The following is a 15622-nucleotide window of genomic DNA, read 5'->3' as shown; positions in this document are numbered from 1 at the left end:
GAGGAAGTTGGTGGGGGCACATGGCTCCAGAAGAGGGGTGCAAATGGTGATAGGACCACCAATGGTAGAAGCTCCAAACCACCTGAGGAAGCATGGGCAGTCCCCTCTAGGGATGCCTGGGGGGGCCACAGAACAGGACTAGAAAAGGACCATAAAGTGTGGAGTTGGGAGGTTGGAGAGCCACCTGGATATCATCACCCAGAAGAAAGGCCATGATGTACCACCTGAGCTATGGTTCTGATTATGGATGAAAAATTCCTTACCTTAGAGCCAACCTGGTGGTGAGCTTCTCAAATTTATCTAAGGTGATCCTGAAGAAACAGTACAGTACAAGTTATCAATGAGCCCATACTTTTCATCCTGGTAAAGACAGCCAGAACATCCACTCTACTGACATGGGGGGGGGGGGGGGGGGGGGGGGGGGGGGGTTGGAAAGGAGGAAGGAAAGGGAATAAGCATTTTTATATAGCAACTACTATGTGCCAGGAATGTATGGGGTGTTCAGAGAAGACTAGTACCTAGCATGGGGAAATGAGAACAGTTTGTTTCAACAGCCGTGAAGGCAGCTGAAGCAGGCTCTATGGAACACTTAGAGCTTGGTCAGACATTGAAGACACCAAGGTCACCCACTGCATCCTGTCATCTTGACTTTTGTCCTGCCACTGGATTTCATTGACTCAGGAAGAGAGAATGAGGCTGATGATTTTGTACAACTCTACCTCACTTAAATCCAATTCTCAAGCAAGTGAAGACATCACCCAAAATATCATTGATCCTCTTTGAAAATGAAAGATGAACAACAACAGTTATGTTGTTCATAGCATAGCCAGGCACTATGCTAAGTGCTTTACACATATTAGCTCATTTAATCCTCACAATTGTGGAAGGTAGGTGTTATTGTCCCCATTTTACAGTTGGGGAAACCAAGGCAAACAGAGGTTCAGTGACTTGTCCATAGTTACACAGCTAGGAAGTATTTGAGGCTTCGTTTGAACTCAGGTCTTCCTGACTCCAGGCCCAGAGCTCTATCCACTGCACACCTAGCAGCCTACAAGAAAGCCCAAGGTTAACTCTATCTCAATATGAGGCATGACCACACTTTCTAAACAATGCTAAAGCATAACAAAATGAGAACGCTGAAATAACCTGAAAGTCTCCAAATCTAGTATCAAAGGAGCCCAAATTTTATTGGGTTTGAGTCCCTATACTGAAAGTACACACTCAGAAGGCACAGATTCTTCCAGCACACACAGAATACATACTCTTTCATTGTAGGCACCGTTAAATAAAAATGGTAGAGTCCTGCTGAGTTGTGGAGACAAAGAGGCGACAGCTGTGGCTAATAGCTCTGAAGAGTAAACCTAGTCTCAAGGGACACTTGAGATTTTAACACAAGAAAGTGAATTTGACCTCAAAAGTGTCATTACTAAGACTTGGTGAGAGGTGACTCACAGCTGGAATATGGCAACGGAAGAGTAGAACATTCCAAAGGAAGAGATTAGATAAAAAGAGTCATCAGTGGAGTACCGGCTATCTCTAAGAGATATCCCTTTAGGAAAATCCATGAAATGGGGATATAAAACCATGGTGGAGATCATTTGGGTGAGGGTAAATGGGGGAAAAAATAGAAATGATATTGAGATGGGAAAATATTACAGGCCTTCTAGCCAGAAGAAGAAAATGGATGATGAACTTTGGAAGCAAATCCCAAAACTGGCAATTAAGCAGGATAATGAGCAAATTCAATTATCCAGATGTGTTCTAGAATTTCTCAATTCGATTCAAGGGAAGTGAAACATTTATTAAACACCTACTACAGGCTAGGCAATCAATCAATAAGCCTTTATTAAGGGTCTACTATATAATCGAGGCAGTTAGGTGGTGCAGTGGATAGAGCTCTGGGCCTGGAGTCAGGAAGACCTAAGTTCAAATCCAGCCTCAGATACTTCCTAGCTGTATGACCCTGGGCAAATCACTTAACCCTGTTTGCCTCAGTTTCCTCATCTGTAAAAATGAGCTGGAGAGGAAATGGCAAACCACTCCAGTCCCTCTGCCAAGAAAACCTCAAATGGGGTCACAAAGAGTCAGACATGACTGAAAATGACTAAACAACAATAATCTGCTAGTCACTATACTAGGCTTCAAGGATACAAAGACAAATGTGAAACTCTCCCAGACATCAAGGAGCTTACATTCTATCTGGGCAGTCAATAACAGGTATGTACCACATACATTGAAAGATCCTGTAAACTAATAGTAAGGAAAGTTGGCCAGGAAAGCATTATGCACAATGACACTATAACCATATGCTACAACAATGTAAATTAATAGAACAACCACCACAAAACAATTTAAAACTGAATTTTCAAAATTGAAAAGGAAAAACATGTTCCTAAAGTAAAAATATGAGAAAACACCTCCCCCACCCTTTCACTGAAGAGGCAGGGGTCCATGCATGTGGATTCTATGTATAAATCAGATATTTTTCAATGTGATTTTGTGGAACTTTTTTTTCTCTTATTCTTCCTTTAAAAAGATATGAATTATAAGGGAGAGCTCTCTAGGAAAGGGAAGGGGAGCTATACAGAGAGAAATATAGGCAATGTAAAAATAAAGGATAATGACCAAATCTGTTTTTTGAAAAGTGAAATACTTATAAAATAAATATGAGGTAAGGGGACACTTGTGGGAATCAGGAGAGACTTCAAATAGGATTGAATGTTTAATGTAATTAAGGATTCCACAATCTAGAGGCAAAGAGGGTATGCATTCCAGGCATGGGGCACAGCCAGTGCAAAGGCATGAGATGGTGTCATATATGAGAAACAATAGGGCCAGTTTGACTGGACTGTAAAGTGTGTGAAGGGAAGTAATGAGTAATTGGACTGGAAAGGTAGGTCAGGACCAAGTTGTGAAGGGATATAAATTGCAAATAAGGGAGTTTATATTTGATCCTAAAGGCAATAAGAAGTTACAGGAGTTTATCGAGTCAGGGAGCACTTTAGGAAAATCACTTTTGAAGCTGTGTAGAGATTGACTGGAGTGGGGAGATACTTGAGGTAGGGAGACCAATTAGAAGTCTATGGCAATAATCCTGGAGAGAGATGATGAGAGCCTGAACTAAGGGTGGTGGCTGTCGGAGTGTGAGAGAAGGTCTAGGGTCAAAAATGACAGCTAGATATGTGGGGTGAGGGTGAGAAATCGTGAATGAAACAAAGAACTTAGGTGAAAGGATCCTCAACAGAGATGGTAATGTTTTTGGAAGAGGAAAAGGGAGAGGAAGAGTTAGGGGGTTGGGAGGGGTAAAGATAATTACTTTTGTTGTGGACATGTTGAATTTGAGATGCCTTTGGGACATCTATTTTGAAATTTCCAATAGGCAGTTGGTAATGAGAGACCGGAACTCAGGAAAGGGAATAGGGATTGATTTGTAAATCTTACAGTCATCTGCATAAAGATGGTAATTAAAAACATAGTGAGCTGATTCAAAAATAAATAGGGGGATGGGAAATAAACATTTTATTAAGCACTCATCATGTGCCAGGCACAGTACTAAGTGCTTTACAATTATCTCATTTGATCCTTTTGCAGGTGCACAGCAGGTGGTATTATGATCCCCATTTTACAGCTGAGAAAATTGAATCAGGCAGAGGTTAAGTGATTTCCCTAGGGTCACTCAGATAGTAAATATCAGAGAATGAATTTGAATTCAGATTTTCCTGATTCCAGACCCAGTGTTCTATCCAGTATGACACCTGTCAATATAATAAAGGGTGGGGTGGAGTGTTGGAAACTAACTACTAGGGGGAATCAGGAAAGGCTTCATACAAAAAGTGGCATTTGAGATGAACCTTGAAACTGAGAGGTGAATGGGGGGAGGAGAAGCATTCTAAGTCTGGGATGAGAGCCTGAGAGATGGGAGATGTCATATCATAGATGGGGAACATCAAGCTCCATTTGCCAGGACCGTAGACTGAATGAGGAAGATTAAAGCATATTAAACCTGGAAAGATTTTGGAGCTATGGTGTAAAGAGTTTTAAATACCAAACAGATGAGTTTGCATTTTATCCTCGAGGCAATAGGGAACCATGTGATAGTCATGATGTGGTCAGACATGTGCTTTCCGAATATCGACTTGACAGCTGCATGGAAGATGTATTAGAAAAGGGAAAGGCTGGATATAGGGCAACCAATTTGCTGGATATTTATTGCATTAAACCAGGTGCGAGGTAACAAGGGTAAACTAGAGTAGTGGCTTTGTGAGAGGAGAAAGAGATAGGTTTGAAAGATGATGTGAAGGGTGCATACCTGAGTGATTGATTTGAAGGATGGTAGTGCCCTTGGCAGAAATGACAAAGTTTAGAAGAGGAGTCTATTTGGAGGTGGGAAGGGGAGGGGGGGTATGATAACTTTTGTTTTAGATGTGTTGAGTTTGAGATACCTGCAGGGCATCCAGGACAGACAGCTGACAATGCTAGACTGGAGCTCAAGAAAGAGATGGAGGCTGACTATGTATTTGGGAATCAACTGCATAGAGATAATCAAGTTGAACCCATGGGAGCTGATGAGATCACTAAGAGAGAAGGTGCACAGAGAGAAGAAAAGGGATCCCAGGGTAGAGCCTGGGGTGGGAGTAACACTCACACATAGGGGGCAGAATGGACAGGGATGACATTCAACAAGCAAATAAGCCTATTTTCGAAAAGAGTAGATCTTCAAACTCTAGGTTGTGAAATTTAACTTTGATTCCTGACAAGATTCCAGGATACATCATTAAACAGAATATTTATGAGGGTTTGGATTAGCAAGAGGTGATCACTATGAGCTCAGGCAGTCATCAGGAACATGTAGTGACAGATTAACCTTATTTCCCTTTCCAACAGTGTTATTAAATTGGTAAATGAGAATACTATAGCTAAAGTAAGCCTGGATCTCAGCAAGGCATTTGACAAAAGCATTTGACAGAGAGGTAAGTACAGTCAGCACAAGGAAAAGAGTCACGATAAAAGGAAGGAATGAAGAGTCAGAGGAACTGGCTTCTGCTCCTGACTCGGTTACTCACCACCTCTGTGACACATTAATTAAACATTTAGGGCTCAGTTTCCTCATCTGTAAAACAAGAATGCTGAAGCAATCTAGATGATCCGATGATCCTTCCAACAGTGGAAAGAATACTGGATTTGTGATCAAAAGACCTGGGTTCAAACCCAACTCTGGTTTTTATACTACCCTTGTGACCTTGGGCTTCATTTCACTTCCTGGGCCTCCATTCTTCATCTATTCCATGAAGGATTGGACTGAATGACTTCTAAGGTTCCCTCTGACTCTAAGTCTAATGATCCTAAATCCTGGAAGTCTCTAATAACATCCTCCAAAGTAGAGAGATATGGGCTGAAAGCCAGCATAGCTAGGCGAAATCAGATCTGGTTGAATGACCACATCTAGACAGTAGTGATTAATGGTGCAGTGTGAACTTTGAAGCGAAGTCCCTGGTACAGAGGATCTCTGGGTCAGTGGATAGATTTCAGGGGGTCCATGAACTCAGATGAGGGAAAGGATTACATCTCCATTTAACTAGCCTCTAACTAAAGTTTAGCATTTCTCTCAATTACGAATATAAGCAACAATCTTTATTCTGACAAGGGGCCTATAGGATTCACCAGATGGCCAAAAGGGTCCATAACACACAAAAAAAAAAATGTGAAGAATTCTGCTGTAATAAACCACTACAAGGCTCTGTTCTAAGTCCAGCTCTATTTCCTTGGATAAAGGCATAGAGAGAATTATTATCAAATTTGTTGACATATCAAAATTGATGACATAAAGCTAATTCAGCTGATGACAAAATCAAAATCTCTCTCACTCCAAAAAATGACAGGCTAGAACAACGGACTGAATCTAATAAGATCAATTTAATAGGGACGTATATAATGTCACAGACTAAGCTCTTTGAGAGCAGGTACTGTCTTTGGCCTTTCTTCGTATTTCCAATGCTTAGCACAGTGCTTGGCACATAGTAGGCACTTAAATGCTTGCTGACTGACAAAGACTGAACTGGAAAGGAGCTCAGAGATCATCTAGTCCAATGTCCTCATTTTATACATGTCTTAAGAAACTGAAGCCCAGAGAAGTTAAGCTAGTTGCCCAAGGTCACATAGGCAAAAAGTAATAATAGACATTTCTATAGCATTTTTTCAAGTCTGCAAAGCACTTAACCTACATTTTCTCATTTGAACCTCCTAAACACCCTTTAAGTCTTGTTTTGTTATTTAGCAATTTTCAGTCATGTCTGACTGGAGTGGTTCACCATTTCCTTCTCCAACTCATTTTACAGATGAGGAAACTGAGGCAAAACAAGGTGAAGTGACTTGCCCAGGGTCACATAGCTAGCAAATGTTTGAGGCCAGATTTGAACTCAGGAAGTTGAGTTTTCCTGACTCCAGGCCTGGTACTCTATCCACTACATCATCTAGTTGTCCCATTTTGTTGTTTGTCCTTCATTCTGAAAGACCAGTGCCATCAGGAGGGTGATGTCTTGACTTTGGAGTGAATTGGATTTAAGTGAGGCAGGGCTATGCAAAATCAACAGCCTCATTCTCCCCTCCAGAGTCATCAGAGTCCAGTGGCAAGACATAGGTCAGAATGACTGGCTGCCCCATAAGTCTTGTGGTAGAGTATTATTATCCCCATTTTACAGATGAGCAAACTGAGACTCAGAGGCTTGCTTAGGTCTTCTGCCCCCAAATCCAGTACTCTTTCCACTCTACAATACTGCTATACCCCAAATCTCGTACTCTTTCCACTCTTCAATACTGCCATATTTGGATTTTGTTTTGTTTTGTTTGTTTTGTTTTTTAAAGCAAATGAGCAACTGTAGATTAAGGAAGCTATAGCAAGAGATTAGGGAGGGAGAAATTAGGTTTGGGAGACAGAACACCTGGAGATTTTTAGGGGCCCACCAGCTCAATGAGTCATATCACAACAAAGTTAATGTGACATTAGCCTACATTAACAGACACAATGCCCAGAATGACTGAGGTGATAGCTTCACTCTATAGTTTTGCTGGTCAGATCCTATCTAAAGTATTGTGTTCAGTTCTAGCTGTGTTCTGTATAGAATTGATCAAGGATGCTGATAACCTGGAGAGCTTCCAGAAAAGGTCAACTAGCACGATAAGGGGACATGAAACCCTGCATTACAAAGTTATGTTCATGAAACTGGAGCTGTTTAGCCTGGAGAAGAGAAGACTTGGGATGGATGTTAGATGTATTCAAATATTTGAAAGTTATTTGAAAATATGGGAGGAGGATTTGATTGGCTCTCCTTGGGCACAGAGAACCCTAGAGCAACAGATGGAAAAGGCAGATTGGCTTTCAATATAAAGAAAACACTTCCTGTCCAAAGATGGAAAGGCCTGCCTCAAAATATAGTGGATTCTTCTTCACTGGAGGCCTTCAGTCTTGAAGCCAACTGGAGATGATGTAAAAGGGAGATGATGTTCAAGGTCCCTTCTGACTTTGGCTCTAATTCTGTGACTCTCTGTCCCAAGGTCAACACAGCCTGAACCCCTAACAGTTCCCTCTGAACTGTTCCCTCTCTCTTAGGGCTTGTCAGAGTCAGAAGGTGAGAAGCCCTCACTGACCCATAAGCACAGTACCCATCTCACAGCCATGTACACACATGCATATATCAAAAGAGAGATGGACAAAGTAGAGTTTCCGTGTAGGAGTACCTGTATAAACCAACACAAATTCATGCTCTCATTATATATTGTGAGCATCTCTGCCCTCCTAACAAATGCAGTCACTCTTGTTCAATACACATGCTACCTATCACATGCAGAATTCCTACCTATACTGCATATATACATATATATGCATTTACTATACATGCATTGTATATGCATAGCATAAGCAAGAGAAATATTTATATACTACACTATATATAAACATATATATGCCTAGTATAGGGAGGGAAAATATGCACATACCATGTTATATGCATACATGTATTGTATAGGTAGAAAATATATATATACTATATACAGATATATAGATGGTACAGTGGATAGAGTGCTGGACCTAGAGTCAGGAAGACCTGAGTTCAAATCTAGCATCAAATACTTCCCAGCTCTGTGACCCTAGGCAAATTACTTCACCTGTTTGCCTCAGTTTCCTCCTCTGTAAAATAGGGATAATAATGGCATCTACCCACCAGGGTTGTTGTGAGGACCAAATGAGATAATAATTGTAAAGGGTTTAGTACAGTGCCTGGCACCTAGCAAGTACCATAAAAATGATAGGTATTGTTATTATATGTACAGTATAGGGGGAGTATATAGGTATAAGTAAGTATATATGTATATGCACATGTACATCTATGTATTATACAAGTAGGATTCATACATGTGTATATTAAACTATAAACAAATTACACTTAATTTCCTTGAAGATTGAGATTTTTTTTGGTCTTCGTTCCCTTTCTCTACTATCTTCCATAGTGCCCTAAGCCTCCAGTGTAGTTCCCTATTCAGAACTGAATACCTATGAGTACCCTGTCTTACTTTTACCCTATTCCAACCTCAATCAACCAACAAGCATTTATTAAGCACTACTATGTACTCTGTGCTAGAGATGCAAAGACAAAAATAATACAGTCCCTCCTCCATGGAAGAGCTCTTCCAGTAGACTACTGCAATGAGAGTCTGGCACATGCCCAGAGTACCTCTGACGATGTCCCCCCACATGGAGATGCTGCTCCCGGGAGAGTTGTGATGGTGTGGAATGGAAGTAACTTAGAAAGATTATGGAACATGTGTAGACATTCTGTAATTTGTTTTAGTCTGCTAACTATGTGATTAGAAAAAAGCTTTTTAGCTGTAAAGCCCCACTGGAGGCATCTTCAAAAAAGCCTGGGTCAATTTTGGCTAGTGTCTTTGCTTTATCCTCCATGGAGGTGTTCTAGTGGTTTGATTCCTCTAATGAAGGCATCCTGTGAAAGACAATGAATACTATAAGGCAAGAGACTTCAGGCCTTCTCTCTGGAACCATGTGGCCCTTTGAACACAGGCCTGGTTCTTTGCCTACCTTGGTATTTTAAGCAAAGGCAGAGTGGTATCCCAAAGTATGGTTTTTTCAGTCAGTTCAGTATCAGTGCTCAGAGGAGCAAGGAAAGACCTTCAGATGTGAACTTTGGGACCGAAGGGATATTTAATCCCCTTGTAAAAGCTAATTGATGTTAAATGGTTAAATGAAACTAAGTACTAATCATTGGCACCTATGAGTGGGGAAAAATAACCTGTGGGGATTTGAGCCAAAGGCAGTAGGAAAAGAGAAGCTCCAAGCCTCTTGAGGTGTCCTTGTGTCATTGGAGAGAACAGACCTGAACCCCAAGAGTCAGCTGTAGCTGCCATGGCTCTGGGAGAGTAAGCCAGAACATGTTCACCATTGTTACCTACCAGTGTGATTTATGTAATAGCATTATAAGTCTAGAGCTAGAAGCTATATATTTGTCTTGTATCTCAATCAGTCAATCGATCAATAAGCATTTGTTAAGTCTAATTATAAGCCAGAAACTGGACTAGCTACTAGAGATGCAAATACAAAAGCAAGACAGTTTCGATCCTTTCTGAGCAGATAGATAATCTGACAAATAAACTGAACAGAAGGCTAGATAAAATTTGGGCCTCTTTCCACTTCCCCTCCCAGAATAATAATAATAACTCCTGCTTACCAAGCACTTTTTAAAAAAAAAAAAAAAACTACATCTGTGATTTCTTTAGTATAGGGAACTCCTCTGCCAATGCAAATCAACAGCTGCAACTTGTAGTCTTAGGAGCTAGGAAATCATGGAGAAGCTAAGTAAATGCTCTGGGTCACACAGACAGTAGGGTGACTCAAACCCAAAGATCTCTGATTTCAAGGCATACTTTCTCCCTACTACACTAGCTGCTTCTCAGAGTCCTTTCAGGTTTGCAAAGTGTTCTCCTCAAAACAGCCCTGTGGAGTAGGTAATAAAATATTATTATTCCCATTTTACACTTGATAAAACTGAGACTGGCTAGTGAATCACAGCAGGGATCCTCAAAATAGTAGAACTGACCTAGGAAGGTTTAGGTTCAGATCAAGGTAGACATAGTAGATAAACTTCTAGGCAAGCAGATACTAGTAAATGTTTAATCACCAGCTACTGGATACACTTTGCAATCTAATCTACATAGTTAACATTTTCTCCATGATTTTTTTAAATCTTTATTGTTCAGTCATTTCAGTCATATCTGACTCTTCATGACCCCATTTGGAATTTTATTGGCAAAGATATTGGAGTAATTTGTCATTTCCTTCTCTAGCTCATTTTACAGTTGAGGAAACTGAGGCAAACAGGGTTAAGTGCCTTGCCCAGAGTCACATAGCCAGTAAATGTCTGAGGCCAAATTTGAACTCATGATGATAAGCCTTCCTGATTCCAAGCCCAGCACTGCCCTTCTTAAGTCTTGACAATCCATAAAAGAAGAAATCATTTGTGTTGTGTTTGCTGATTTTATGAAGTATAAATGCTCACACTAAATTTAATAATCAGCTTTCAGGAGTCATTCAAGCTGGCTCCAGCACACCCTTGGCTCTAGGAGATCCTACCTGCTACCAGTTGAAAAGTTGAATCCCAGGCTACCTTAGAGGCTCCAATCAACTTTAAGACTAGTCCAGGTTGGCTCTCGAATTTATAAACTGAACCAAATCCTTAAACCTCATTCAAACTAGGCCTGTAACTGCTGGGGCCATCCTAGAACTAATCTGTGCTCCTGGTTGGGAAGGGTCCTTTATAAGGGATAACCCAGAACCAGGCTGGAATGGCAGGTCACTCACTGAAAACTCTGTGCAAACCCCTCCCCACAAACTGGACATTTCAGGAAGGTCATTGACAGCTGGAGAACACAAAGGAGAAAACAACCAGGGTGATGAAGGACATCAAGATCTTGTCACATGATATGAGAATCAGTCAAAGGAACTGAGGCTGTTTAGTCTGGAGAAGATAAGATTGGGGGTGTTGGGGTAGGGGAGAGATGGGATATGAGAGCTGACTGACACTTAGAAGAGAGACTATACTTGTTCTGCTGGGCCCCAGAGGGGAGAATTAGGAATAATGGATATAAATTGCAAAGGGGAAACTTTAAGTTTTTATATAAGGAACAACTTCCTAATAATGAGTTGTCCAAAAATGGAATGAGCTGCCTCAGGAGGGAGTGCGTTCCTCCTCATGGAGATCTTCAAGGAAAACCTGAATGACAGCTTGGAGGGATGTTGGAAAGGAGATTTCTTTTTAAATTTGGGTTGGATAGGATGACCTCTGAGCACATTTCCAACACTGAGATTCTGTTATGTCACTAGTTGGGAAAATCCTGCTCAAGAAAACTAAGATGCTTTCTATAGTTTCTCTGAAGACCTTACTTAAAGCAAATGTGAGATGTTAATGCTATTATTATTATTATTATTATTATTATTATAGCAGGGATATGGTAAAGCATTTTCTCTACTTGGGCCTTCTCTATGATCCTGTGATTGACATTTGTGCTGCTATGAACAGGCATCTCCAGAAACTCACCTTTTCCTGAGGTAGGACAGCTAAGTATCATTTGATTTGTCCTTCAGCTCCCTGAATTTTACTCAATGTTAGACCGACACATACAGACACTAGCTGAGCAAGTAGCTTAATTGTGTTTGCCTCAGTTTCCTCATCTATAAAATAAGCTGGGGAAGGAAATGGCAAACCACTCCAGTATCTTTGCCAAGAAAACCCCAAATGGGATCATGGAGAGTTGGACCTGACTGAAAAAAACAACTGAAAACACACACACACACACACACACACACACACACACACACACACAATCTGTCTCAAAAAAAGCATCAGGGAAAGACCTACTTCTCCCCCAAGCAACCTAACATACACCAGCCTTCAGAAAAACACTGGAAAATACATATCTCCTTTGTGTGCCAACTGAAAATAATGATCATAAACCTAGAGCTGAAATTCAATACCACTACCACCACTACCACCATTTTAAAGATAAGGAAACGAGGTCATGAGGGACCTCAATTTTTTTGTCCAAAGACACAGAGGGATAAGTGGCAGAGCAGGAGTTTGAACCCAGATCTTATGGCTCCCAATTCCCTGTTTTTTTCATTGCAGTATTGTTGTTCAGTCATTTTTCAGTCGTGTCTGACTCTTTGTGACCCCGTTTGGGGTTTTCTTGGCAAAGATACTGGAACAGTTTGCCATTTTCTTCTTTAGCTCATTTTATGATGAGGAAACTGAGGCAAACAGGGTTAAGTGACTTGCCCAGGGTCACACAGCTAGTAAGTGTCCAAGGTCAGATTTGAACTCAAGAAGACTCATCTTCCTGACTCCAGGCCTGGTGCTCTGTCTACTTTACCACCTAGCTGCCATTTCATTGCAATTTGCTGTCCCTTTTATAATACCTCATACTTCTAAACTTTATAATTTTAGAAGCATTTTCACATTCAATATCTCATTTCAGTGATAAAATCTCTCTATATTATACAAAATATTAAAAATAATACATGGCTTTTACTCTTTGGAAGCTTTCCCCCAGAATTCTGAAATCTAGGTTTCAGAATTCTGGGGGGATAGTAGTTGTCAGTTAATGTTTGGAAAGATGGTAATTTCTCCCTGACCTACTTAATTAGCATAGCTTTCCTAGAAGAAATGGACTTTGAATATGATTGAAGGGAGGAGACTGAAGCTAGGTGGTTGGTTGTTCAAGAACAAAATAAGCTTAGTTGGGGACACCTACAATGACCCTTTAAGACAAATATCCCTACATGTATAAAGGTACCCCCATGTACACACAAATACAGAAGCATATGGACACATAACATTCCTACAGAGCTATAACTGTAGTGTGGCAACTGGGGCTTTTTCTGGTCCCAAAGGTACCAAATTTAGGGTACATTTACATTCAGTCAACAAACACTGGAAAAAGACAATACTTGAACCTCCCCAAGTCACTAAGGAGGTATTCAGAATTTGGGACTATTAACTCTACTAAAAGCACTCCAGTTGATTTGCTATGGACAGGAAATGTTTAGCTGAAAAGAGAGTGTAAGAGAGATAGTCCACCCCTAATTAATCACTGAAGATCCAGACATTTCAATTGAATCAATCGATTCATCAATCAAAAGTAAACTGGGCACGAATAGGTCTTTAATCAATTTGAAAGGACCATAGGGGGTTAGGGTCATTGGATAAAAGCAGATGACACCACATAGGAAATATCTTGTGATTGGTTAAAAAGAATCAGTGATGCCCCTTGGGGCTATGTACGAAAACAGAGAGCTAGTTCAGAGCCAGTCAGTTGTGTGGCTGTCAAAACAAGAAGCAGAAAAGATTCCAAGGAATGATTCACTCCAAAGAAGGAACTAGAAAAGAGAGTTTTGTCTCTCTGCCCACAGAGAACAGGTAACGACCTTTTGAACTTTGAAAAGTTAGAAGATTCAGAATTCCCATTTATATCAGCTACAGAGTCAGCAATGACATCCCTGGAGCAAGTAGAAGTGACAACCACATCTGTAGTTGGAGTTGAACACACACCAAGGCAGTTTTGAGTACTCTTCAAAGAGACCATCCCATGAAGCCCAGAAAAGAGCTACCTCTAAGGGAAACTTGATGAAGATTCCACCAAGCTTAAAGAAAAAGACTTCCAAAAACCAGGAGTTGTGAGTTGACCCTTTGGCCACATGAGTGTGCCCCAGTTCCAACCTGACAGCACTGGTGTTCCTTTGGCAGAATAGAAAAAAATAGAATTTAACACCAAATAGCAAGAAAAATTAGTTAAAATAGGAAGCTAGTAGCCAGGATATTAAAGTGAGAGTTCTTCCTCATCCCCGCCTCCCTCACCCATCCTCTGCCTAATAGCCTCCCCAGCAACTTGGTGCCAATGACCTGAAATTTCTGTTTCAGATTTATATATTACTCCCCTTTATACATGCTATAGTTCAGCCAAATTGTCCTCCTTATACTACAACTCTGAGGGCCTTTTCCTCCCAGATTGATGCTTTTGTGAAGGTAAATTAGGCCATCTTTTGTCTCAATACTTACCTAGCCCTCAGTTATTGAATAGGTGTTGCCTCAGATAAACTGAGATCTGGGAGAGACCTTAATTTAGAAAGGCCAAGGTCACTCATTGCATCCTGGGCCATCACCTGTCCTCTTGACTTTTGTCTTGCAACTGGACTTTGATGACTCTGGAGGAGAGAGTGAGGTTGAAGACTTTGAGCAGCTCTGCCTCACTTAAATCCAATTGACGTGCAAGTCAGAATATCACCCTTGTGATGTCATCTGTCCTCTTTGAGAACAAAATATGAATAACAACAACAATGCATGACGTTTCACGTCCCATCTTTGTGCCTTCACATAGGCCACCCCCTCATGCCAGCAATGCACTCCTTCACCTCCATATCATAGATCCCTAGTTTCTTTCAAAGTCAGCACAAGCATCACCTTCTATATGAGACCTTTCCTTTTCCCCATTCTGCTAGTACCTTTTCTCTTCCCTCTTGTATTTATATATTTATTTTATATATCTACATGTATATACATATGTATGTATCAATGCATATATACATGTCTGTATGCATATATACATGTATGTATATGTGTGCATATATCTATGTATATATGCATGTACACACACACACACACACACACACACACACACACACACACACACCTCTCCAAATAGAATTTAAGCTCTTGAGGTAAGGGAGCCGTTTTGTCTGTCTCTTCAGCACCTAGCACAATGTCTCAAACACTGCAGGTGCCTAATAAATGCTTGTTGATTGATTGAACTCATGAGACAATATACTTACCCAAAGAGGGTATATTTCATGCTGCTTGCCCTAAGCAGAAAAATTGTTAGTTATGTCTATGCTCTTATGATGTAAGCAGGCAGACTCAGACAAGGAGAAAAACAAAAACATATCAGAAAATTAAGTTTTCATTTTTACAAATCTCGCCGAGTATATGAATAAGTGCATAAGTACAAATAGTACCTAGCCTTGTGCCTAGCACCTGGTACAAAGTAGGAGTTTAATAAATGCTTGTTGATGATTGGTTGACAGAACATTATCTGTATGCATATTAGCATTTTTCTCATTTATGCTTCAGCTTACTTAGGTCTTTGAAGTAGGAAATCTGCTGTAAGACGTTCTTGTGTGGTTTTTCAGGCATGGGATGGGAAATGATATTAGGGTTGCTATCTCTACTAAGAGTACAAAGATGAGGTCCAGGATCATTTAGGTGAGGTCCATTGAGGGCATATGGACTTTATCATAGGCTATATCCCCTAAATGCTATGAAGGGGCAGCTAGAATTTGGTAGGGTTTTGGAATGAATAATAAAGGAAGTGGTACAGTGGATGACAAGTCAGGAGACCTGAATTCGGACACTAACTTTTCTACTTAAAATTCTAATACTAACTATGGACTTTAAGAAAAAAACTTCTCTGTCTCTGTTACCTAAACTGTAAATGATGAGGTTGAACTCAATGATCTCTGAGGTGCCCTTCTAATACAAATATTTATGATTCTCTGATTTGATAGAAT

Source organism: Vombatus ursinus, unplaced genomic scaffold, assembly GCF_900497805.2.
Source record: "Vombatus ursinus unplaced genomic scaffold, bare-nosed wombat genome assembly UNPS02010219.1, whole genome shotgun sequence".
Classification (NCBI taxonomy): domain Eukaryota; kingdom Metazoa; phylum Chordata; class Mammalia; order Diprotodontia; family Vombatidae; genus Vombatus; species Vombatus ursinus.
This window is presented reverse-complemented; position numbering follows the sequence as displayed.